This window comes from Macrotis lagotis, chromosome X (genome assembly GCF_037893015.1).
Source record: "Macrotis lagotis isolate mMagLag1 chromosome X, bilby.v1.9.chrom.fasta, whole genome shotgun sequence".
NCBI lineage: Eukaryota > Metazoa > Chordata > Mammalia > Peramelemorphia > Peramelidae > Macrotis > Macrotis lagotis.
This window is the reverse complement of record NC_133666.1, coordinates 287,052,750-287,075,975: the sequence shown is the minus strand read 5'-3', so window position 1 is coordinate 287,075,975 and position 23,226 is coordinate 287,052,750. Positions and strand designations below refer to the sequence as shown.

The following is a 23,226-nucleotide window of genomic DNA, read 5'->3' as shown; positions in this document are numbered from 1 at the left end:
AGTCCAATAATTCTTGATTAACTCTCTTGGATCTATTTACTAGGGAAATTTCCAATGAGAAATTTCACATTTTCTTCTATTTTTCCATTTTTATTTTGTTTTATCAGTCTTGATGTCTCAAAGAGTTACTAACTTCCACTTGTTCAATTCTAATTTTTAAGGAATTATTATTTTCAGTGAATTTTTGGACTTCTTTTTCCATTTGGCCAATTCTAATTTAGAGAGTTATTTTATACAGCAAATTTTTGTATTATCATTTCCCATGCTACTGACTTTGTTTTCATGATTCTCTTGCATTACTCTCATTTCTTTCCCCAATTTTTCTTCTATTTCTCTAATTTGCTTTTAAAATTCCTTTTTAAAATCTTTCAGGGATTCTTTTTGGACCTGAGACCACATTACATTTTTCTTTGAGTTTTCACATGTAGTCATTTTAAGTTTTATTGGGACACCCCTACAAGGACCTGAGTGTGTGAGGCTCTGACTTCTCTCCTGGTCTGTGAATGACCATAGATGCACCCCTCTGCCATGGGGCTGATAGGGGGGTGTCCCTATTCTATGGGGGGGGATAGATTGTGATCAGGATCTGAATGTGATCAGAGCCCCAGAGTCCTGTTCCAGGGACAGAAGACATACCTCGGAAGTCTCCCTCCATTCCCTTATCTTGGATGGGCTGAGCACTTAGGGTGTAGCTGCCTGGAGGTTCCTGCTTGCCTGCTTCCATTTCCTGTATCTGGGCTGCAGGCCACGCTGAGTGACTGCACTCAGGGTATGGGCTTCAAGTTCATTCTGGGAGAGGTCTCCCTGCTGATCTTCCAAGTTGTGCTTGGTTCTCCCCGGGATGCAGGTCAGGAAATTGCTTCTGCTGCAGGGAGTCATGGCTCCCAGGTGTCTTGGGGCTGTTCCTAGGAGGCTGAAGTTACTTCACTCTGGTGGGGCTGCTCCTCTAACTCCATGGAACAGAGTTTTTCCACTTTTTTCCAGGTTACCTTGGGCTGGAGAATTGCCTCACTTGTTCTTTCTGTGGGTTCTGTCTCTCAAAAATTTAATTAGAATCATAATTTTAAGATTTTTTTAACTATTTAGGAGAGAGCACCTAGAAGAGGCTCTTCTCTTGCCATGACACATGTAGTCATTTTAACACTATTCTCCTCATCTAAGTTTATGACTTCTCTGTCACCACAGAAACTTTCTTTAGTCAAGCCCTTTTGGGTTTTTTCCTCATTTTTTTTTTTTCCTTCTTGTAACTTGGTGTTTTTATGTGGTAGTTGGGCTCTGGTCCTGCATTGTCCCGAACTTTTTGTGCTGGGGCTCTGGGTCTTAGTGCTGGCTTTCATTGGGTTTCAGGTCTTAGCTGCTTGCTGTCTCTGGAGAGTAGGCTTCCCTTCTGGTTTATACTGTGGTTGGGAAGAGGGGCTCCCTTGTTGGCCTCTCCTGGGTGTGGGGTTTAATTGCTGGTCTGTTTCCTAGGGTGGAGCCTTGATCCTAGGTTGCTATGGAAATAGGATCTCTCTGCTGGTAGGCCCTCAGGACAGGGACTCATTGTTGACCTGTCCTGGGATGGGGCTTCACCACTGGACACCAATGGAGTTAAGGCCTCCCTTGGTGGCTTGTGCTGGGGGTTAGGTCACTAAGGTAAGACCTTGATGTACTGGTAGATTGTCCCAGATTTGGAGCCTTGCTGTGAGACTGGCTGCTGCTCTTGAACCTCATTCCCCTTGATGGAAGGTACCCAGTAAGACTGACATTTCCTGCCAGGCTGATAAGTTGCCTTCCTGCTCCTAGAGATGGTTTTCTAGTTGTTTGAAGGGAAATTTGGGAAAGTTTCAGAGGGTTCCTTACTCACTTCACAATCTCGGCACCAGAAGAAAAAAATTAGTATTTTTAATGCTATTCTAATTGCAACTTCCTTTAAATTCTCACCACAAGAAGCAGTTTGCTTAAAATTATGAAAGTACACTAAGGTGGGTTCCCGTAAGTGTGATCACAGCACCATTATTACATAAGAGTCGAAAATGTGGATGCAGTGGCACTTTATAAGTTCCATGTTGATCAACTGCAAAAGTCTTCCTCCCTGAAATTATTTGATAAACATCAGAATCTTTAGAAACATCCCCTTTAAAGCTACTGTGTGTTCATTGACTGCATGGCCTGAGAATTCACCAGAGGAACAAAATGAAAGAAGCAATCTTGCTGAAATAGCATGATGGTTTTTATTTTCCCTATACTCACTACCATAATGTAGAGACAAGCTCCCAAAAGGGCATCCTTGTCAGTTAAAAGGTGATATTAGTTAATTTGTCAGGAGGGTTGGATATCTGTAATGGGATATAATATTGTGAGTTTATTTTCTTTGAATTTCTCTTTTGAGTCCCTGTAATTTTAAGTTCTAATGATTTCTAGAGTTATTTTTGCAGCAATGTGCTACTATTATTTTGAAGACCTGCTTACTGTTGTCTACTTATTTTTACTAAAAACAAAAACGAAACAGGCCTCCTGAAAAATAATAGAATGGCATTTTACTTTTTTAATTTACTTCAAGAAATATATTGATTTATTCTAATGATAATAGAGATATTGTGTTATGCCACTCCTTCAAGTGATTTATGGGAAACATGATGTAATAGGCAAATTGGGCCTATTCTGGGCAAACTCAGAATCCCTGGATTTGAGTTTATGTTTTGTGCCACACTATCACTTTTATAATTGCAGCTTCTTTTTCAACTGAATAGTATTTTACTTTTTCCAATTGCATGTAAAAATAGTTTTCAATATTCATTTTTTAAGATTTTGAGTTCCAAATTTTTCTCCCTCATTCCCATCTCTTCTTCTTCCCCAAGACAACAATCAATCTGATATAGGCTGTACATATACAATTATGTTAAACATACTTTCTCATTAGGTATGTCGTGAAAGAAGAATCAGAACAAAAGGGAAAACCACAAGAAAGACAACAAAATCTCCCCCCACCAAAAAAAAAAATGGAAATAGTATGCTTTGATCTGTAATCAGATTCCATACTTTATTCTCTGGATGTATATTGCATTTTCCACCATGAGTCTTTTGGAATTGTCTTGCATCATTGTAATGCTGAAAAGAGCTTAGTTTATCATAGCTGATGATGGCACAATGTTACTGTTCCTGAATACAATGTTAGTCTGGTTCTGCTCACTTCACTCAGCATTCGTCCATGAAGATCTTCCCAGGTTTTTTCTGACAATCTCCCATAATTGTAACTTCTTTATCTGCAAAAGATAATAGATGTGGAACTGCATGAGTCTTTGGAGGTCACCAAATCTAACAAACTCATTTTACAGATAGAGAAAATGAGATCGAGGGAGCGTAAATGGCTTGACATCTTCTAATTGCTTGAAGGAGGATTTGAACTGAGGTGTTCCTCACTCCCCAAGTCCAGTACTCTTCACCAGGACTGTCCAAAATGTGGCCTGTGAGCCACATGTGGTTCATGGTGCGATTTTATGTGGCCCAACTCTGGGTTTACTAAATACTTTAGTAAATGAAGCCAAGCTACCAGAGAACTCTCACTAAAATGGCAAATCAAAATATATTGTCAATTGTTTCAATAAAAACTTTTAAAAGTAAGATTGGTCTACACCATTCAAATGAGAATAATATTACTTCCAAAACATACCTCACAGGTTTACTGCAAGGAAAATGCTTTGTTAACTATATGCTTCTACATTAATGTAAGCTCTTTTAAATATTATTCTTTTATAGTTAGTCTCCTTAAAAACAACTGCAGATTCGTTGAAATTTTGAGCTCATATTAACATCTAAATCACTTAATTTTTGATTAGTTGTATAAAATCTCTTGGGGTTTTGCATTTAATTTTTGTAGTGAATTAATTTTTTGAGGCTATATATCTTATCTCCCCAGTTAAACTGTGTATTTCTTGAGGATGATGATGACTGTATTTTGTGCTGCTTTTTATCTCTCACATACTTAGGACCCTGCCCTTCACATGATGGATGTTTAACAATTTGGATAGGAAAAGGGATTGGCCTTGTGGGTTCATTAATATAGGGAATGCCCACATGAAGAAATAGCCCCTAGCAATTCTGGTCATCACCTTCTTTGCAACCTACAGTCTTAGAGAGTTGTTCTGAGCATTAAGAGCTCATCCAGGGTCACACAGCCAATTCAGAAGTTCTGAACCCAGGTCTTTCTGGTTCCCAAGACTAATTATCTGCCCACATTGTCTTTAATGAAGAAGAGTAGTAAAAACAGAATAGTACAGACTGAGTACCAGCCCTGGAGTCACGAGTACCTGGGTTCAAATCCTGTCTCAGACACTTAATAATTACCTAGCTGTGTGACCTTGGGCAAGCCACTTAACCCCATTTGCCTTGCAAAAACTAAAAACTAAAAAAAAAAAAAAAAACAAAAGAAAAGTACAGACTGATAGAAGACTAGTATATCATTGTAATGCTGAAAAAAGCTAAATTTATCATAACTGATGATGGCACAATGTTACTGTTCAGCCATCATGTGACCAGCCCCATACCAACATACCTGATCATCAGGGACACTCATTTGTTTGATGTGATATACTGCTCTGTTATAGTCAACTCCTCAGGTGCTACCTGACCAAAGGGAACATTGACAGAGAAGATTTCACTGGAGTTTATATAGATTATTCACCTCTCCAAGAATTTTCCCTGGAGCAGAGGGGTTCAGGAAGGGGATGTCAGGGACACAAAATGAGGAGCATCCCACAAAATTCCTGGCCTCCTTCATTGCCTTACCTGAAGATCATGTTACTTTGAGACCATTACCAGATTCTTGTCTTGCTCCATGACAATTTATTCTCTGGCAGTAGAAGATTTTGGAATATTGAGGAAGGTGACAATCTTGCCTTTTAAAGATCAAAAAGATTAACATCAGTTCTGTTTATTTACTCCCCCACACCTTAAATATGTGAGCTAATTACTACCTATAAAAGAATAGCAAATACCATCTACAAACAATCTTGTTCCTTCATGCCCTTGGATATCTACCACCCTTTACCCATTTTTTTGTATCAGCAAAACCACTTCTTCTTGAAGTAGTCACTTTTTCTAGACATTATTTTCCTCACCTGTAACAATAGGATTCAATGATTGCTCAATGGGATTGTTTCTAATTCCAAAATTCTCTGACTATGAATCTAGTGCCTTTGTTTCTTCTATACTCCTTTTTCCATTGATTTATCATTGAGAATGTCTTTCTTCTTTCTTCCTTCTTCTTTGGGGAAAGGGGAGGACCATTTTTTTTTTATCAGATTTATGCCAAAATAGAAGGAAAAAGAAATTAAACAGAAAGAAGCACCAGGGAAATGCCATTTTATAAAAATGGTGTCTCTGTTCTGTGACTCAATAAGTTATATTTGATTTCTCTCACAGGTTCTTTGCTCTTGATATTTTCTTGTGCTTTTTTCTAGTCTTTGTATCATCTCACTGCTACTTAGCACCTCCACCAGCAAAAAAAGAGAGATGAATGAATGAAAAACCAAAAATGAATTAAATACAGATGATGTGCTAAGTACTGTGTTGAGTCATGCAGGATACAATAGAAAAGTAAGAAGTTCATTTGATCTCAAGGAGCTCACACTTTAATTGAGGAAAATAGCACAGAAGAGAAAAGGATTCACATTACAGCCATTGGGAAATGACCCTGTGAGTCTAAATAAAATAGGAAATTCTGGATTCCCTTCCTCAAGGAGGGGAATGGATGGAATGAGTCAGTGCCAGGCAAGAAAGAGGAAGGAGTAGGGGATATTGGCAAGATATTTGAGAGAGTCCACTTGCTCCACTGAACCCTTTGAGGCTCCTATGGTTTCCTGGATAGACTGGAGTAGAACATAAATGGAGTTCATTTAGAGATGACCTAAATTTTCTGTCTCTAGATTATCATTCATTCATCAAATATTTATTGAGAATTGATAACTTACATGATTCTTCCATTCCTATGTTTCTTATTGGTTACTTCACAATATTTTTGTGGATTATACAGATCAGTAAAAATCTGTTCAGATTTTAGAAGGAAAGATTTTTCTATACTCAGTAACTGAGTTGGTTGAACTTTAGAAAATTATGAAAAGATAAATTACACAGAAATAAAATCACTACACATATTAAAATGTTAGGAAAGTATAACTAAGCAAAAGAGAAAAATAATAGTGTTAAAAAGCTCAGTTATTTAAGTCAATCAAAAAGGACATAGTTTAGATTTATTAGGGAGCAAATTTTAAAAGCTTTGTCAATTAACTATGAATAACAGATTCCTAACCAAGAGAAAATATTGGTAAACAATATTTAATTTTTGTGGTATTCATAGAAATAAGACAATCATTCATAGCTAGTATTTTTCTCAGGAAAAAATAGAATAAAAAATTATATCTCCCCAACTCAAAACTAAATCTCTTTATAATGAATAATAAAACAAAAAATACCTCATAGAAATGTAAGGTGTGGACAGTGATTTAGTTCCCATATTCTCTGTTTTTCAGACTTCTCAGGTACAGTAAGGCAACTGTTTTCTACAGATCCTACCACTTTTGTCCTCTTCACTACCAGAATATACTCCATTTGACATAAATCCTCTTTGCTATTTATAATCTTGACTAGTGGCTGCTTCTCACACTACTACTAATCTCTCCCATTTCTGGGTATGATGATCTCTCCCCCCCCCCCCCCCACCCTTTCTTCTTTTCCCTCCATTTCTTCTTGCTTATCTCTTCAGTATCCTATTTCTTCTCCCTTCCATGTATCTTGGCACTGGGAAGAAAATGTTGACTTTTTATGGAAAACACCAACCCTACTAAGTCAGTTTTAACCTTTGCTTCATTTCATTTAAGTCTATTCTCCTCGAGATTTCACTTGATCTGCCCAAGGCACTTGATTTTAGGAAGAGGGTGGAGATAAGATAAAATGTTATTGAGGACTGAGAAATATTGTGAAAAATTTAATTCTAAGTAACCAAAGTTTCCTTGCTTTACTTTTGTGGTATATGTAACTTCTTCCCTTCATTGCCTATTGAATAAGATATGAAATTCCCTGGATAGGGTCAACTCCTTGACAAAGGGAAATCTTCCTTGCTCTCAGACCATAACAAGGTACAAATGTGCCATGTTCTGGGCTATCTTATTGAAATCACATTTATGATGATTAATATTTGATCTTTGCTTTTTTTTTTTGGCCTTTAAAAAGCCTAGTAGGGTCTTGAGCAGTATTAAAGCGAGAGCCCATAAAAAAGATCCATTAGCAAACATGGTGTATCATGTACAAACTGCCCAAGTAACACCAGCTTTACTTCTTCCCAATTTAACATTACATTAGGACAAATATTTTTACAGTCAGTGTTTCAGGAAATTATATACTTATTTTATTATTTAGCAGAGACCACAATTTATTACAAGACTTAGTCAATTTAACATCAGATCTTATTGGCAGTTCTACTCTACTGATAGAACAAGCAATCTTTGCTAATGTAAAAAAATAAGGTTCAAATTCTAAAGAGAAACAATAATATAGGTGTTTACTAATGTAAATTTGTACTAAATATGTATAAATCAGTATATTAAATATGAACAAGAAAAGTTAAAGAAATGATAGACTAGCTTCATTCCTAACACTGAACAATTCAATGAACAACTGTTTATTGAATAAAAAGTTCATAGTAATAATGAATCACATTTAAATCAGAATAACAAATTAATTTATTATAAATATAGCAAAAATTTTGTCTCCACTTTTCAGAAAAAAAAAGAAAAAACACACTGGACTTGAGTTTATCATGTTAGTTAATAAAACCCTATTAACTAAGTATTAAAGCAAGTTTCTTCACTTAAAAAATAAAGCTAGTAATAGTGTACTATGTATTATATAAATGACATTGATCTTAAGGAAAGGAAGGTCATTTTGGTAAAACTATAACAATCACTCTTAAGAGAAAAAAGAACATGTTCAGAAAATAGTGTGCTGTTTTTACTAAGTGAATTAAGTATAATAGTACTGAAGCTATCAAATGACAACCATGTTGGCAGGAAAGAGATTCAATAAATGATAAAATTAAGTTATAAAGCAACAGATTATTTAGAAGTAAATTACTCAATAAACCAAGCATACACTAAGATTTAAGACAAATACACAACTAATCAGTATTGAAAAAATTTACACATTACAAAATTAATTTGAATCTAAAGCATAGAAAAAATTCCTTTAGACTAGAATAAGGCTCAATATAAATGTATAGAAATTTGTATAGAATAGTAATCAGGTCCAATCATCTTTTTTACATTAAAAAGCATACAAATAAAGTCTAGTATGACACAAATAACACATTGGTGCATTATCATTGACTCCTAACATCAGCAATAGAATAGAGTCTTTACATTTTAAATAACTCACTTTGACACTGTGTATATACAAAAACACACCGGCATACTATTCTTCCATGATAATGTTTTTACTGTATTATTTACCCAATTTACTCTGAAGTTTATAGAACTCTGGGAATCATAATCATCTCTGTCTAGGATTCTCTGCTTGCTGCTCATCTCTTGGCTCTCCCTTTTTCCCTCCAACCCAATCTCTGAGCCTTGAGAAGCCACTGCAGGCAGCTCAGAACCCAACACCCTCTCTTACCTCTACTCCTACCTCTTTCAGCTTCCTCATATCCAGCCATACAACCTTCCCAACTCAACTGACTCAGATCCACTAAATCCCAGAGCCTGTCAATTCACTCAGGTACCTACTTCTTCCTCCCTCCCTAGCAACATAGCTCCATTTATAACATCCCTACATAAGAGATTGCTCCGTGTAAGGCTGTAACATCTAATAATGGATTGGTATTTCTTGAACTAATTAGACAAGAGGCAAGGTATGCTTGAACAGACAGAAAGTTCCAAAAAAAGCAAGATTAAATGAAGTTGTGCTCAATTGCTGTTAAATGGGATGATCATGGAATTTACCCTGTAATAGATTTGAAAGCAGGTAGTCCAGATATCAAAAAGGAATACCAATAATCTCCTTTCAGGAAGACATTGATAAGTTAAAGAGCATTCAGAAGAGGGTCATCAGAAGGGTGAGGACTCAAAATCATTCCTTACAAGAATCATTTGAAGGTACTGACAATGTTCACCCTGGAGGAGACTTGGGGAAACAGTAGTTGTCTTTAAGTATTTGAAGATCTGTCTTTGGAAGGGGGTTGTTTATTCTTTGAGGGGAGAGCTAAATGGTTGGAAGTTATAGAAAATCAAATGTTGACTCAAAAGTCAGTAATAATAATAATAATAATTAGAGATTACAAAAGTAAAATGGTTTAAATGGGAAAAAAGGTGATTGACAAAGACTATTTCCTATTATACTACATCTATTTATGCTCTAGTGTCTTGATTTTTTAATTTACCTCAACATTTTTGTTATAGATATGTTTGTCTATTTTTAATTTATATGGTTATGCATACAAAATGTATGCAATAAGATCAAACTGATAAACTCAGAGTTTGGTACAGCTTTTTTTCTCTGATCCTAAATAAAAAAATAAATATAATTATTTTTAAAACAAGTAAAATAATGAGACAACTCAAGAAGTGGAGGATTCTTATTCATTGGTGATCCTTAAATTGAAATCTTTAAATTGAAATTAATGATTACTTATTGGTATGATATAATAGGTATGGTTTAGATTAGATACTTTCTGGGTCAATCTCTTCCAACTCTGAGAGTCTATGATTCTAAATTTTTATTAATTGTTATCAACTGATATAATAATAAATTGATATTTAAATACTTTAAGATTTGCAAAGTGTTTCATGTACAATCTCTTACTTGAAACTCAGAGCAAGCCTCTGAGATAATTAAAAAGGTACTATGAATGTTATTATTCTTTTTCTTCCAATTAGAAAACCAATTTGATTGTTCCTTAAATATATACTTTAATTATGTTTCCATTATTAACTACTTTGCACAAAAGAGAATAACCTAATGAACATTATACTCTCATTATATCACTCCAAATACTTTTTGGTCATTGTTAATATACAAATTTTTACATAATTCAGTTATATTCAATTTAACAAATATTTTTATTAAATGCTTACTATAAGTCATTGTACTAGATACTCCTAATAGAAAGATATAAACGGAAGTTCCCTTATTTTCAACAAACTTAAATTCTACTTAAATGAAATATTACAAATTCGCATAGACAGAGAAATTTAGATGTATAAATATAATTATGCATATATATAAAATATGTATATTGCTACAAAGTAACTATTTTAGTAAAAAAAATCAGGAAAACTTTCTTACCAGAAAGGGTGGTAAGTAGAGAACAGGAAAGTAACTTAAAAGCAGCAAGATCTCAAATTATTTACTTTAAAATAAAAAGAAGAATGTGATCTAGAAGAAGAGATGTAAAAATTAGGTATCCCATTGGGCATGGAGTAGCATTTATTATAAATTAAGAGTTGAGAGGCAGCTAGGTGGTGCAGTGGATAAAGCACTGTCCCTGGAGTCAGGAGTACCTGGGTTCAAATCCAGTCTCAGACACTTAATAATTACCTAGCTGTGTGGCCTTGGGCAAGCCACTTAACCCCATTGCCTAGCAAAAAAAAAAACAAAACTAAAAAAAAAAAAATTAATTAATTAAGAGTCAACATTTAGTCTAGACTATGGATTCTGAGAGTAAATATAATTGAATATGTGAATAATACTGATTCTAAGAGAAATTTTAGCTGGAAATGGAACACTTTCTGCTTTTTTTCTGATAGTTATAAAAGTCTATTTTTAAATCAAGATATAATCTCTAATGTTTAAATTACAAAGAGTTTGAGATTATTTTATAGGGAACTAGCAGTAGGGAATTTGTTGGGGGGAGAGTCTTTTAATTTCCTATACACTATTGTTACTTCTAGAATTTAGGACTTCTAATGTAATAGTCTAATGTAATAGTCACTATTATCATATAGAATCGTTTCAATTTAAATTCTTTGACTTTCAGTATTTTCTTTCTCAGCTATCATGCTTGTACTACTGGTTGAAGTGAGAACATGAGGTATGTGGGGGAGGGGGGGAAATTAAGGGCTTTACTGAACTTATTTTCATGGAATATAAATTGATTTTTACTACAGAAAATAGAAAATTAAAGGAAAAGATATAGGAAGGAACTGTACTTAAAGGAGTGAAGCATGTCATTGTTTCTTGAATGTTTCTGTAAAGTATAATAGAAGCAATGTTTTACCTGAGTTTGGAAATGTTGTATTTGGTGATCTTACAGGTAGTTTTTATATAACTTCTTGATGATTTCATCCTTATATGATACTGGTACAGTTGACAACTTGATACTTGTCTCTTTTTAATTCTCATTACTTCTTTTGTATCAGGAGAGCTAATCAGCCTCTCCATTGATCCTTTGACAAATCACATCTTTTAATCTTCAGAAATTTCAATAACCCATGACTTGAAACCATGGAGAATATCCCTAGGAGAATATTGATGTTTCAAAATTGACCTTTGTTCCTTACTCTTGAATCAGGATTTATAATTTATTTTTCACCATTCTCCATGATGTCTACCTTGCAATAAATGCTCTGAATGTCAAAAATCTATGCTAAAGAACTCTTTTTGTTTACTTTTTATTTTATTTTAATTTGCATTTTTATTTGCACATTACTATTTATTATTACTATTTTATTTTATTTAAATTTTATTTAAATTTATTTAAATAAATGAAATAAAATAGTCTTGTTGTAGGAGTAAACATAATCCCCCCTCCCCCACAAAAATAAAAAAGGTCATGAGAAATAAAGTGAAAGAAAGAGAAAAAAATGTGCTTTAGTTTGTGTCAGATACCATCAGCTCTGTCTCTGGTGTGGATCACATTCTTTATAAGTCAATCAGAGAAGTTACTTCCATATATTTCCACAGTTGCTGTTGCTGATTATAATTCCCTCCATCCATTCCTCCCCACTACCATTTATTATATTTCCTATCACTCTGTCCCTCTTCAAAAATGTGCTGTGGGGCAACCAAGTGGTGCAGCAGATAGAGTACTAGCCCTGGCCCCAATCCCACATCACACCCCAGAGACTCAGCAACCATTAGGACAGGTCACTCAATCCCACCACCTTGCAAAAAATAAAAATGAAAATGTGTTATATCTGACTATCTTCTCCCAGGATCTACACTCTCCTCTATCACCTACATCCCCCCACCCCCTCTCCCCTTTCTCCCATCCCCTTTCTCTCCTTTTCTTCTAGATTTCTATACCCTATTAAGTATATTTGTTGTTTCCTCTCTGAGCCATTTCCAATGAGAATGAAGGCTCTCTCATTCCCCCTAACCCCCCCCCACATACCATTGCAAAAGCTATTTCTTGACTCTTTTACATGAAATATCTTAGTCTATTCTACCTCTCCTTGCCCTTTCTCGGAGTACACTTCCTTTTCACCCATTGACTTCATTTTTACAATATATTATACCTTCAAATTCATCTCTCTCCTGTGCCTCCTCTGTATAAGCTCCTTCTAACTACTCTAATAAATGAGAAGGCTCATATGAGTAGTATCAGTATCATCTTCTCATGCAGGAATACACAAAGTTCATCATCATTAAATCCCTCATAATTTATCCTTCTCATCCACTCTCTATGCTTCACCTGAATCCTATATTTGAAGATCAAACTTTCTGTTCATCTTTAGCTGTTTCAACAGGAACATTTGAAATTCCCCTGGTTCTTTGAAAGTCCATCTCTTCCCTTGCAAGAGATTGTTCAGTCTTGCTGAGTAGTTGATTCTTGGTTGCATTCCAAGCTCTTTTGTCGAGCTCTCTTTGACAGGTTTCCCCACTAACCTTCCAAGTTGTGCTTGGTATTCCCTGAGTTGGTAGGTCAGGAAACTGCTTCTGCTGCCAGAAATTGGTGCTCCCACTGACCCACGCATCCTGCAGGTTATTCCCAGAAGGCTGGAGCTCCTTTGTTCCAGCATGGTGATTCTGGCTGTGCTGCCGCCCCCTCCAACCCTGTGGAACAGTCTTCCTACAATCTTCCAGGTTACTTTGGGCTGGAAAATTGCCTCACTGGATCTCTTTCTGATTCTTTCTCTTGAAACTTTAGAGTCATAATTTTAAAGTTTTTGAAATATTCTGGAAAGAGTTCCTGGGAAAGCCTGTCCTCATTCCGCCATCTTGGCTCCATTCCCCTGAAGAACTCTTTTTGAGTTCTTCATAGATTTTTTTCCCCCCCTTCATCCTCCACAACAGATTATCTCATTAGTTGAAATATTTTCATAATTTTATTTTGGTTGGTTTTTATCCATAATGAAAATGTTGAGAATAATGGTATTCAATTCTTCCAGTACGTTTAGTAGTACATTCATTTATTAGATATTGCACAAAAATCTCACATTTAAATTTTCAATAGGTGTTAATGTTTAGCAGAGTTCAAAAAACTACTATTATTTGCACATTACCCACCACTCTGTCATTCTTGTTGTTGAAAAAGTTCTCAAAAACTGAGAGCTATTTTTAATTTTTCTATGTTGTATGTCTTGCCATTGCCAAAGAACTCATCACTAAGGGGATAGCTCACAAGTGATAAACTTAGTAAAACTGGTCTTAGGAAACCAGATCTAGTCTGTTGGTTGAATCATACCTGTCTTTTCAGTATGGAAGAACCAGAATTAGGATACAGTTGAACTGAATTTTAGTTTAAAAAAACAATTTTGGAGGGTATGGAGACAAGAGAATGTGCAATTTTGCCCTGATCCTAACTATTGAGATATTATGAAAAACAACCACAAAACAATTACCAAACTGTGCTTGAATTATGGAAATAATTCTGACCACTGGAATAAAGTTTGCTTCCTCCTATAATGTACCCTGAGACAAAATTTTCAAAATTTTATTCTCTTGTGCTAATTACATCTCTATACTATTATACCTGACAGAACTTGAGCTCTGTGGTCAAAGTTTTCAAACCTCAACATCACTTCAATGTAATGATGAAGTATAAAGCATTATCATAAATAAAATAACTAGGTATAGCTTATAAACAAATATTTCCAATGCTAAAGTTTGTTCTAGTTAAAACAGTATCCTAGATATTTTATTACATCAAATTTTTTATTTGTTGCATAAATTGGCAATAATTTATTAATAATCAATAAACTATCATTAATATAAAAATATAAAAAATAATGTATTTGTGTACTATATAAATGTTTATATAAAGTGATTAATTATTGTTATATAAATTATATGATTTATAAAATAATAAAGGTGAAATGCACATGATTTAAAAATAAATTTCAAAAATTAATTCTATTTCACATTAAAACATTTGTGTTGGAACAATTAATAGCATATGGAAAATGCCAAACTAAATCTAGAATCAAATCATGCTTCTGATGTTCAGCTACTTGAGTGATTTTAAGCCAGCTTTTTAATCTCTCTGGGCCTCAGTTTCCTCATCTGTTAAATAAAAGGATTAGAGTGGATTGGTTCTGAGGTCTCTTTCATCTCTAGTTCAATGATTCAGAAAAGGAGTCAATCCTTCCTCTGACCTTGCAACCTCCATTCCTGCCCTGCCTTCCATCTCCTTCTGGTTATAACTGTTTCCTGAAAAAAGATGGCAAGAGGTCTGGCCTAGAGTCTTCTTTACTCCAAAGAAAGACTTCCATCTATCCTAGCACAAGGTAACTTCTACCTACTGTTGCCTGCTCAGTCTTCCAACCAGGATATGGAGAACATCTGGTGCAAAGAGGAAATCTTCCTTTGTTCTGACCTCCCATCTACTGCTCCAATCTTTTCTGCCTCTACCCACAGGAGGAAAGAGGAATAGTGAAACAAGGCTTCCCAAAATACCATTTGATCATGTACCTCCAACATCACACTGCATTTATCATATATCTGATATTTAATCTCCTTTGGAAAGAAGAGTAGGACTCTCTCTTCAATAAAGAACATTCTCGAGGAGTCTGTCCCTTCCGCTCTCCCGAAGTCCAGGCCCGGCTGCCAAGATGCCGGCTTACCACTCCTCTCTCATGGACCCTGACACCAAACTCATTGGAAACATGGCTCTATTACCCATTAGAAGTCAATTTAAAGGACCCGCTCCAAGAGAAACAAAAGACACACATATTGTGGATGAAGCTATCTATTATTTCTAGGCAAATGTCTTCTTCAAAAACTATGAAATTAAGAATGAAGCTGATAGGACAGTGATCTACATAACTCTTTACATTTCTGAATGCTTAAAGAAGCTCCCGAAGTGCAACTCAAAAAGCCAAGGAGAGAAAGAAATGTATACATTGGGAATCACCAATTTTCCCATTCCTGGAGAACCGGGTTTCCCTCTTAATGCAATTTATGCCAAACCTGCAAATAAACAAGAAGATGAAGTGATGAGGGCCTATTTACAGCAACTGCGGCAAGAAACTGGACTGAGGCTTTGTGAGAAGGTCTTTGATCCTCAGAGTAACAAACCTAGCAAGTGGTGGACTTGCTTTGTGAAGAGGCAGTTCATGAACAAGAGTCTTTCAGGACCTGGACAATGAGTGGATCTTGTCTAATTATTCCCATTGCAGAGTCATTCAGTGTTTGGCAGCAAGATGTACAAAAACTACAGCTTTTGGTAAAGAAGCATGGCCATTAAGACTGATGAGGTGTAACAATCGCTAAGGGTTTTTACACTTAACATTGTAAAAATTAAAAATTAACTACTGCTAATAAGTAAGTTTTCTAACATTCCATGTCAAAAAAAAGAACATTCTCACAACTGTTCATACCCTTCATATTCCAGTGATTCTGAATCCCTATAGGTTATCATTCAAATCTCATTCCCTACCCTACTCCCACCAAATGAAACCTTATTCCTATCTACTACAAATCCATTATTCCAAAGTTTCAACCAAATACCATCCAACCCTTCCACTATTCTTTGTGCATTCCTTTTCAAAGCTAGCAAACTTACTATCATTCCACATTTTTTCCTCTCTCATTCCTTCCATCTAACTAGCTCTTACTAAAACCTGACACCTTCCTCCCCCCAACCCATGATACAATTTTTCTGCCTGATCTTTTCAGCATTGGTTATATTTTTACTTATTCTCCTCAGCACAGTGGACAAGGCAAGGGAATTAGACTCCTTCTTGTCCCCCTTAGTCATTTTCAGGTTCTCCCCTACTTCCATCACTCAATAATCTTTCTTCCTTTAAAAGTCATTCAATTCATATCTCCCACTCAATCTAAAATCCTGGTAACTATTGTTTGCAGACCTTCAGGTCCCTTTCCTTCCTTCCTCAATGGGTTTGGTAGAGTTGACAATTTTTCTCTCCTTTACTCAAACTAGAAGGACTTCAACACACATATTAACTGTCTTTTAAAACACCCAAACCACTCAACAACCTACTTCCTTCTGATGAGCTATTTCTCTATCTCCCTCAGAAAAATGATCAAAACTTTGATCTTTCCATCACCCATAAATATACCACCTCACATTCATGAATTCCAAAATTCTCTTAACCGACCATAACCTGTTGACTTTTTGTTCTTCTCTGTCTTTCCTTTAAAAATCTGGTTGTTCAGGGTGGCTAGGTGGTGTAGTGGATAAAGCACCGGCCCTGGAGTCAGGAGTACCTGGGTTCAAATCTGATCTCAGACACTTAATAATTGCCTAGCTGTGTGGCTTTGGGTAAGCCACTTAACCCCATTTGCCTTGCAAAAACCTAAAAAAAATCTGGCTGTTCAGGGTGGCTAGGTGGCTAAGTGGATAGAGAACTAACCTTGGAGTCAGGAGTACATGGGTTCAAATCCAGTCTCAGACACTTAATAATTACCTAGCTGTGTGGCCTTGGGCAAGCCACTTAACCCCATTGCCTTGAAAAATCTAAAAAAAAAATCTTGTTCTTCATCCTCAACATGACTTTCAATCCCCTGATTTCTCAATTCTCCTCCAAATCTTCTTTCCTATATGAACTACTCTCCCCTCTGTCTCTGTCTCCCATTTTGACCCCTTGGTGAACCAATTCAACTCTACACTCTCCTCCTTCTCTTGGTTTCCTACCTCTCTTAACATTCTGAAAATTATATTCTACCAAGTCTCAGCCTTGGATTACTCCCACTATTTGCCATCTTCCTTCCTTCACGTGTACTGCTGAACTAAGATGGAGAAAAACCACACAACTGTTCAAATGGAATCCACTGGTTGATTGGTTCTTGTCCTTCACTATCAAAGAAAACCAAAATGATATCACTATGAGACAAATTACAGTATATCCTACTGTGACTAATCAGACCAATACAAGCTCGGAATGCTCTACCACAGGTTGGGCACAAATAGTCCATGTGAATCCCTGGGGTGGGTATTCTAAACTTACAAATGTCAAGTTTCCTTTGAGCTGTTTCAATTCAGCCTTCCTCATAGAGTATAGCACCCACACTGAGGAGGGCATGGTCCTGTGCCAGTGTCTCCCATGCTGTACAATCAGTTCTAAAGTTCTTCAATGAGACTTTCACAATGTCCTGGTATCACTTCTGACTCCCTTGTGAGTTCTTGTCCTATGTGAGTTCTCCATAAAAGTTTTTGGTTCTTTGGGGGGTTTTTTGGCAAGCATACATCTGGCATTCTAACAAAGTGCCCAGCCCATTGGACTCTCTGTAGTAATGCTGGAATGCTAGGCATTTTAGTGAAGGACCTCAGTGTCTAGTATCTTCTCCTGTCAGGTGATCTTCAGAATCTTCCTAAGACAATTTAAATGGAAGTGATTCAGTTCCCTGTAATGGAGTTGGTAGTCTGACTAGATTTCACAAGCATATAGCAATGAGGTCAGCACAATGGCTCTGTAGACCTTCAGTTTGGTAAATTATTAAAATCATGGAAAAACTCTAATTTGCTCCATGCCTACTCTGGATTAAAACTAGGAAAATCTCAAGTTCAAATAGCAAATTGAGAAAGTCAAGCAAAATGAAATTACTGTTAATGATCAAGTGAATTATTAGAAGAACCAATTAACATAAAAAATAAAATAAACATTCAAACATGGTATAGAATGTTATAGTGAACTTTATAAGTAGGATCACCTCTTTCTGCACACCTTTTAACTTGCATCTCTCGATAGACACTTTACCTCCTCTGTCTGGCCCCCCAAAAAGTGGATGGAATTACTTTTCATCTTTCCAAAATGATTTCACTTTAATCCCCTTCCTCATTTGTTCTATATTCCAGGTAAACTGTTTATAACACATTCTCTGAAACCATTCCAAAATAGCACTCAAATTGGACAGAACATGACTACTATATCTCCCACAGAGCTAATTAGCCCTGAGAATTTTAGGGTTATCACTCTGGGATTATATAGCTCATGAGCACCCACCAATGTGCTTCCTCTCTTGATTACTAGTTGATGCCAGTAAGTCACATAGACTAGAAATGGGTATTTATTACGATAATACAGTGCTACAAAACATCACCTCTAAAGGTCTATGCTATAGTCTCTCACCTGTACATAGAGTTTTGAGGAAGGTAAACTCAAGTATAGAGAACATATATGGCAAAGGACTAACTCACAACTCCCTGGTTACTAGAAGTCTATTCCTCCCCTTTTTGATGACATTCTTCTTAGGGATACTGCAACCTTTATGCAGGATTCCTCACAAAGCTTCGAATCTGCCTTTCCTCATCATATCCCATATGTTCTCAACTCTGAGTTCAGAAATTTCCACCATTTACTGACATCTTAGGTCAACAATGAAAAGGTCCAAATTTTCTCACCAAGGGAAAAAGTCCTAAGCCAAAATCAAGATGTTCCCCTCCTTTCCTAAGTGAATACTTCTTAAGGGTTTGATTGAAATACTCCCTTGTTCACCATTCCAAATTTCTTGGGTTCTGAAAAAATCTGTTTGTTTTTATAGAATGGTTGAGACACAATTAAGTTCCTTAAACAATTTGTTTGGGTTTTTTAAGGTTTTTGCAAGGCAAACAGGGTTATGTATCTTGCCTAAGGCCACACAGCTAGGTAATTATTAAGTGTCTGAGACTGGAATTGAACCCAGGTACTCCTGACTCCAGGGACAGTGCTTTATCCACTGCGCCACCTAGCCGCCCCCCTTAAACAATTTGAACAAACTTCTTGTCATCATTCCAGTTAGTCCATTAGCTTTCAAAAATGTTTCACTTTTGGTTTAAGGTCTTTGATTTTATTTTTTGATTGAGACCACCTGGTAAAAATATCAGAGCATGATATTTTGTCACTTATTTTTAATTAGATATAATTGATCAATTGATTTGATGCACACTTACATGTTATCTGAACTCAACATTATAGTTCTTGACACAGGTACACATGCCATCCCTATGCCAAAAGCCCCTCCTCAACTCTGCCTGTGTAAAGTCATATCTACCTTTAGGGTTTATTTTGGACAATCCTCTTTGTGAAAAAACCTTCCCTGCTTTCCCAGTTGCCAGCAAGTTATTTCCTTTCCAATCACTTTGTGTAATACTCACTAGTGCATTCTTCCCAAGAAGTATAAAAGTTACTTCTGGACAGGGAATATTTTGTTTTTGTCCTTGTTTCCTTTTGTCTCAATGGTTTAGAAAAACTAATAGTTCCTAATGACTACTCACATCAGGATTTAGCTAAATAAGCCAACCATTAGACAAGAATAAAATATTCATATAGGAAAATAGTACCAATTAATTATTAGAAAATAGATGGTTGATTCAAATCTGTGATTTCATTCTATAAAAAAATGTCTCTTAATAAAACCCTTTCTATCAGTTCAAATCAGCAACTATTCTGCCCTTTCTCATCTTAAAGAGTTGCCAGGGGCACTTGGATATTGAGATCTGCCCTGGGTCATACAGTCAGTATATGTTAGAGGCAAGACTTGAAGTCTTCTTGACTCCAAGACCAGATTTTTAACTACTGTTCAACATATTCTTTTTCATAAGAGTTCACCAAAATGAGTTGTTTAATATTCATACCTCCAAGCAGCAATAAGCCTGTAGATGAAAGAGAGAGGTTCAGAGAGACAGAGTGAGAATTATTGGGTAAATTTTTCATCCTTTTTAGGGACTTTGAATATCAGATGGGACCTAGTACAATCCCTTTCTTTATCATTCATCCATTCAATAATTAATTGCCAGGAGCTATGTTTAGGGATTAGAAACACAATGATGAAAATGAAACAGTTTTTGTCCCAAAGAACTTAAATTCTGTGAGGGAAATATATATTATTTCCAAGTACGTATACTAACAACTGGGGAAGATTAGGATAGACTTTTCTGTGATGTACAGCACTTGAACTGAAAACATTCTAGTTCAGGATAGAAAAAAGTGCATTCCTCTGCAAAAGCATAGAGGTAGGAGATCTTGTGATGTTTATGAGCTATATCATAGAGGACTAATGAGTAATAAGTCTTAAAGAGGTAGATTGGAAGTAGATTATGAAAAACTTTAAAAGTCAAACAGTAAAATTATATTTTTAAAAAGTGCTCCAAATTACTAATAATTAGAGAAATGTAAATTAAAACAACTTTGAGGTTCTAATTTACACCTATCATGGGCAAAAATATTAAAAGAGGAAAATGACAAATATTGAAAGTGCTGAGGGAAAACAGACATTATCACAGTGTTAGTGCAATTGGGGAATTGGTCTGATGATTCTGGAAAGCAATTTGGAACTATGTTCCCAAAGTTACCAAACTTTTGAAAACTTTTGATGCAGCCTATATCCCCAAAGTGTTCAAGAAAAGAAGGTCCCATATGAACAAAAAATATTTATGGCAGTTTCATGGAGGCAAAGAACAGGAAGTTAAAGAAGTGTCATCCTATTTGAGAAATGACTGAACAAAGTACAGCATATGAACGTAATGAAATATTGTGATGAAATGGAGAGTTTCAGAGGAAACTGGGAAGACTTCTATGAATTAAAGCAAAATTATGTAAGTAGAATTAGAACAATTTATACAATGAAAATATTATTGAGATAATCAACTTTGAATGCTTTTAGAATTCTTAGAAACATAATGATAAAGCACAAGTTCTAAAGTCTGATGAAACACACACAAACACACCAAAAAAGAAAAAAACAAAAAAAAGTCAAAATCATAATCTTCAGAACAAATTTGTATAGTTCAACAAAACATAAGCCACATTGAACATGATCAAAAATGCATATCTGATTTTTTGTAATTTGAATCTAGGCTGTGTGACTTTGAGCAAATCAGTTTATCTCTCTGAGTCACATTTTCTAATTTGTAAAATAAGTGAGATATACTAGGGATATACATATGATCCTATAATTCCTGTCCCTTTAATTTCATTCATTAAATATAATTGCTAACTACCTACCCCATATGAGTATAATGTTGAGAATACCAATGTGACTTTTGACAAATCAATTTATTTTACTAGTGTCGGTTTTCCCCTTAAATAAATAAATACATAAATACATAGACAAATAAGAAAGAAAGAAAGAAAGAAAGAAAGAAAGAAAGAAAGAAAGAAAGAAAAGAAAGAAAGAAAGAAAGAAAGAAAAGAAAGAAAGAAAGAAAGAAAGAAAGAAAGAAAGAAAGAAGGAAGGGGGAGGGGAGGGGAGGAAGGGGAGGGGAGGGGAGGAAGGGGAGGGGAGGGGAGGAAGGGGAGGGGAGGGGGGGGAGGGGAGGGGAGGGGAGGGGAGGGGAGGAAAAAAGAAAGAGAAAAGGCAAACTAGATCCTCCAATGTCTCTACTAGCACTAAGTCCATGACACTACTTTTTAAGACCCGATCTGTGATTTTATTTGTTGTAGGAAACTACTGATGAAGAAACACTGGACCAGTGCAGGGCAGTAACTCCTCTGCAATGTATAGTCTTAAAAAACTGCTTGGGTACTTAGAAGTTAATGGCAACTTGCCCAAAATTTCAAAAGAAGTAGAAGTCAGAGAAAGGACTCAAATCTGTCTTCCTGACTCCTTAGTTGAGGTTCTGAATATCAATTTATAAGCCGTGAAGGATAAACTAGAGACAGAGAGAGACCAATCATGAGACCTTTGCAAAAAAGTGATTTATGTCTGAACCAGGAGGTCAATGTCGGTTTAGAGAAGGGGACAGAAATAGGAGATTCCATGGAGCTAAAATCAATAAGACTTAGCAGTTGATTAGATATGAAGGAGAGAGAGTTGTTGAAAGCAACTTGGAAATAAACCCAAATTGTCACTAAATGATGACTACCCTTTGGCCCAGAAATGCCATTGAGATTAAAGGAAGAAGAAAATAACCTATATTTTTAAAAAAATAGCAATCCTTTTTGTAGTTACAAAGAATTGGTAACAAAGGGAATAGATTGAAAAATGGATAGACAAATTTTAATATACGAATACAATGAAATACCATTGGTCAATAAGAAATGACCAAAGAGAGGGTTTTGTAGAAACCTGGGAAGAGGGAATGAAGAGATGAAGTGAGAAGCAACAAAGCATTGCATACAGTAACATCTTTTTTTTTTAGGTTTTTTGCAAGGCAAATGGGGTTAAGTGGCTTGCCCAAGGCCACACAACTAGGTAATTAAGTGTCTGAGGCCGGATTTGAACCCAGGTATACTCCTGACTCCAGGGCCAGTGCTTTAATCCACTACACCACCTAGCCGCCCCTGTAACATCTTAATAAAGACAAACAACTTTTAAAAAGCTTGAGAATTCTGATCAATTCAATGTCCAACCATAATTCCAGAAAACTGAAGCTGAAAAGTACTTTCCATCACCTGCTAGAGAAAAGATAGGCCCAAGTTGCAGAATTAGATGTACATTTTCACATATGGCTAGTATGATAATTTATTTTACCTGACTGTGTATATTTGTTATAAAGATTTTCTTTTCTTTTCTCACCTTGGGAGGAATTAGGAGACCTACAGACAGAATGGTAGACAACCCTACATTTGATTATTCTTTCTGATACTAAATGGCAATATCAAATTATAATATGTTCTTTTGAATTTCTTTTTCTTAAGTTTTCTCATAAATATTTTAATATTCCTAAAATTTAAATTTTAATTACTATCAATATACCTTTTTAATATTTATTTTAAATATCTATGGATGTAGCATAGGCTTTATAACCACAAAAATTTTATCTTATTTTTATTGATAGTTTTTATCTTTAATCTCATCTTCATTTTCAGACATATCCTTTCACAATTCACAAAGTCAACACTTTTAACAAAAATCTTAAAAGAAAAAAAATAGCTC

The 23,226-nt window shown here is 35.5% G+C and overlaps 3 long non-coding RNA genes and 1 pseudogene across 4 annotated transcripts in view; 2 read left to right on the top strand and 2 right to left on the bottom strand.

Moving 5' to 3' along the window:
• Positions 1 to 1,818, bottom strand: part of LOC141498537 (uncharacterized) — a 74,589-nt gene extending 72,771 nt beyond the window's left edge. Inside the window, exon 1 of the long non-coding RNA XR_012471676.1 lies at positions 637 to 1,818. This is a non-coding gene — a long non-coding RNA (uncharacterized LOC141498537). The remainder of the gene's footprint in view (positions 1 to 636) is intronic.
• On the top strand, positions 1,550 to 22,501 carry LOC141498536 (uncharacterized). Of its 2 annotated transcripts, XR_012471674.1 has the most exons (4): positions 1,562 to 1,635; positions 11,021 to 11,059; positions 20,728 to 20,944; positions 21,792 to 22,501. It is a non-coding gene; the product is annotated as an uncharacterized LOC141498536 (long non-coding RNA). The 2 variants fall into 2 exon arrangements; XR_012471675.1 differs by lacking the exon at positions 11,021 to 11,059 and having other exon boundaries at positions 1,550 to 1,635.
• On the bottom strand, positions 3,002 to 4,872 carry LOC141498535 (uncharacterized). Its single transcript, XR_012471673.1, has 3 exons — positions 4,768 to 4,872; positions 4,535 to 4,605; positions 3,002 to 3,245 (listed from the first exon to the last, which is right to left on the bottom strand). It is a non-coding gene; the product is annotated as an uncharacterized LOC141498535 (long non-coding RNA).
• Positions 14,959 to 15,695, top strand: LOC141498534 (actin-related protein 2/3 complex subunit 3 pseudogene; annotated as a pseudogene).
• Positions 22,502 to 23,226: the final 725 nt, after the last annotated feature.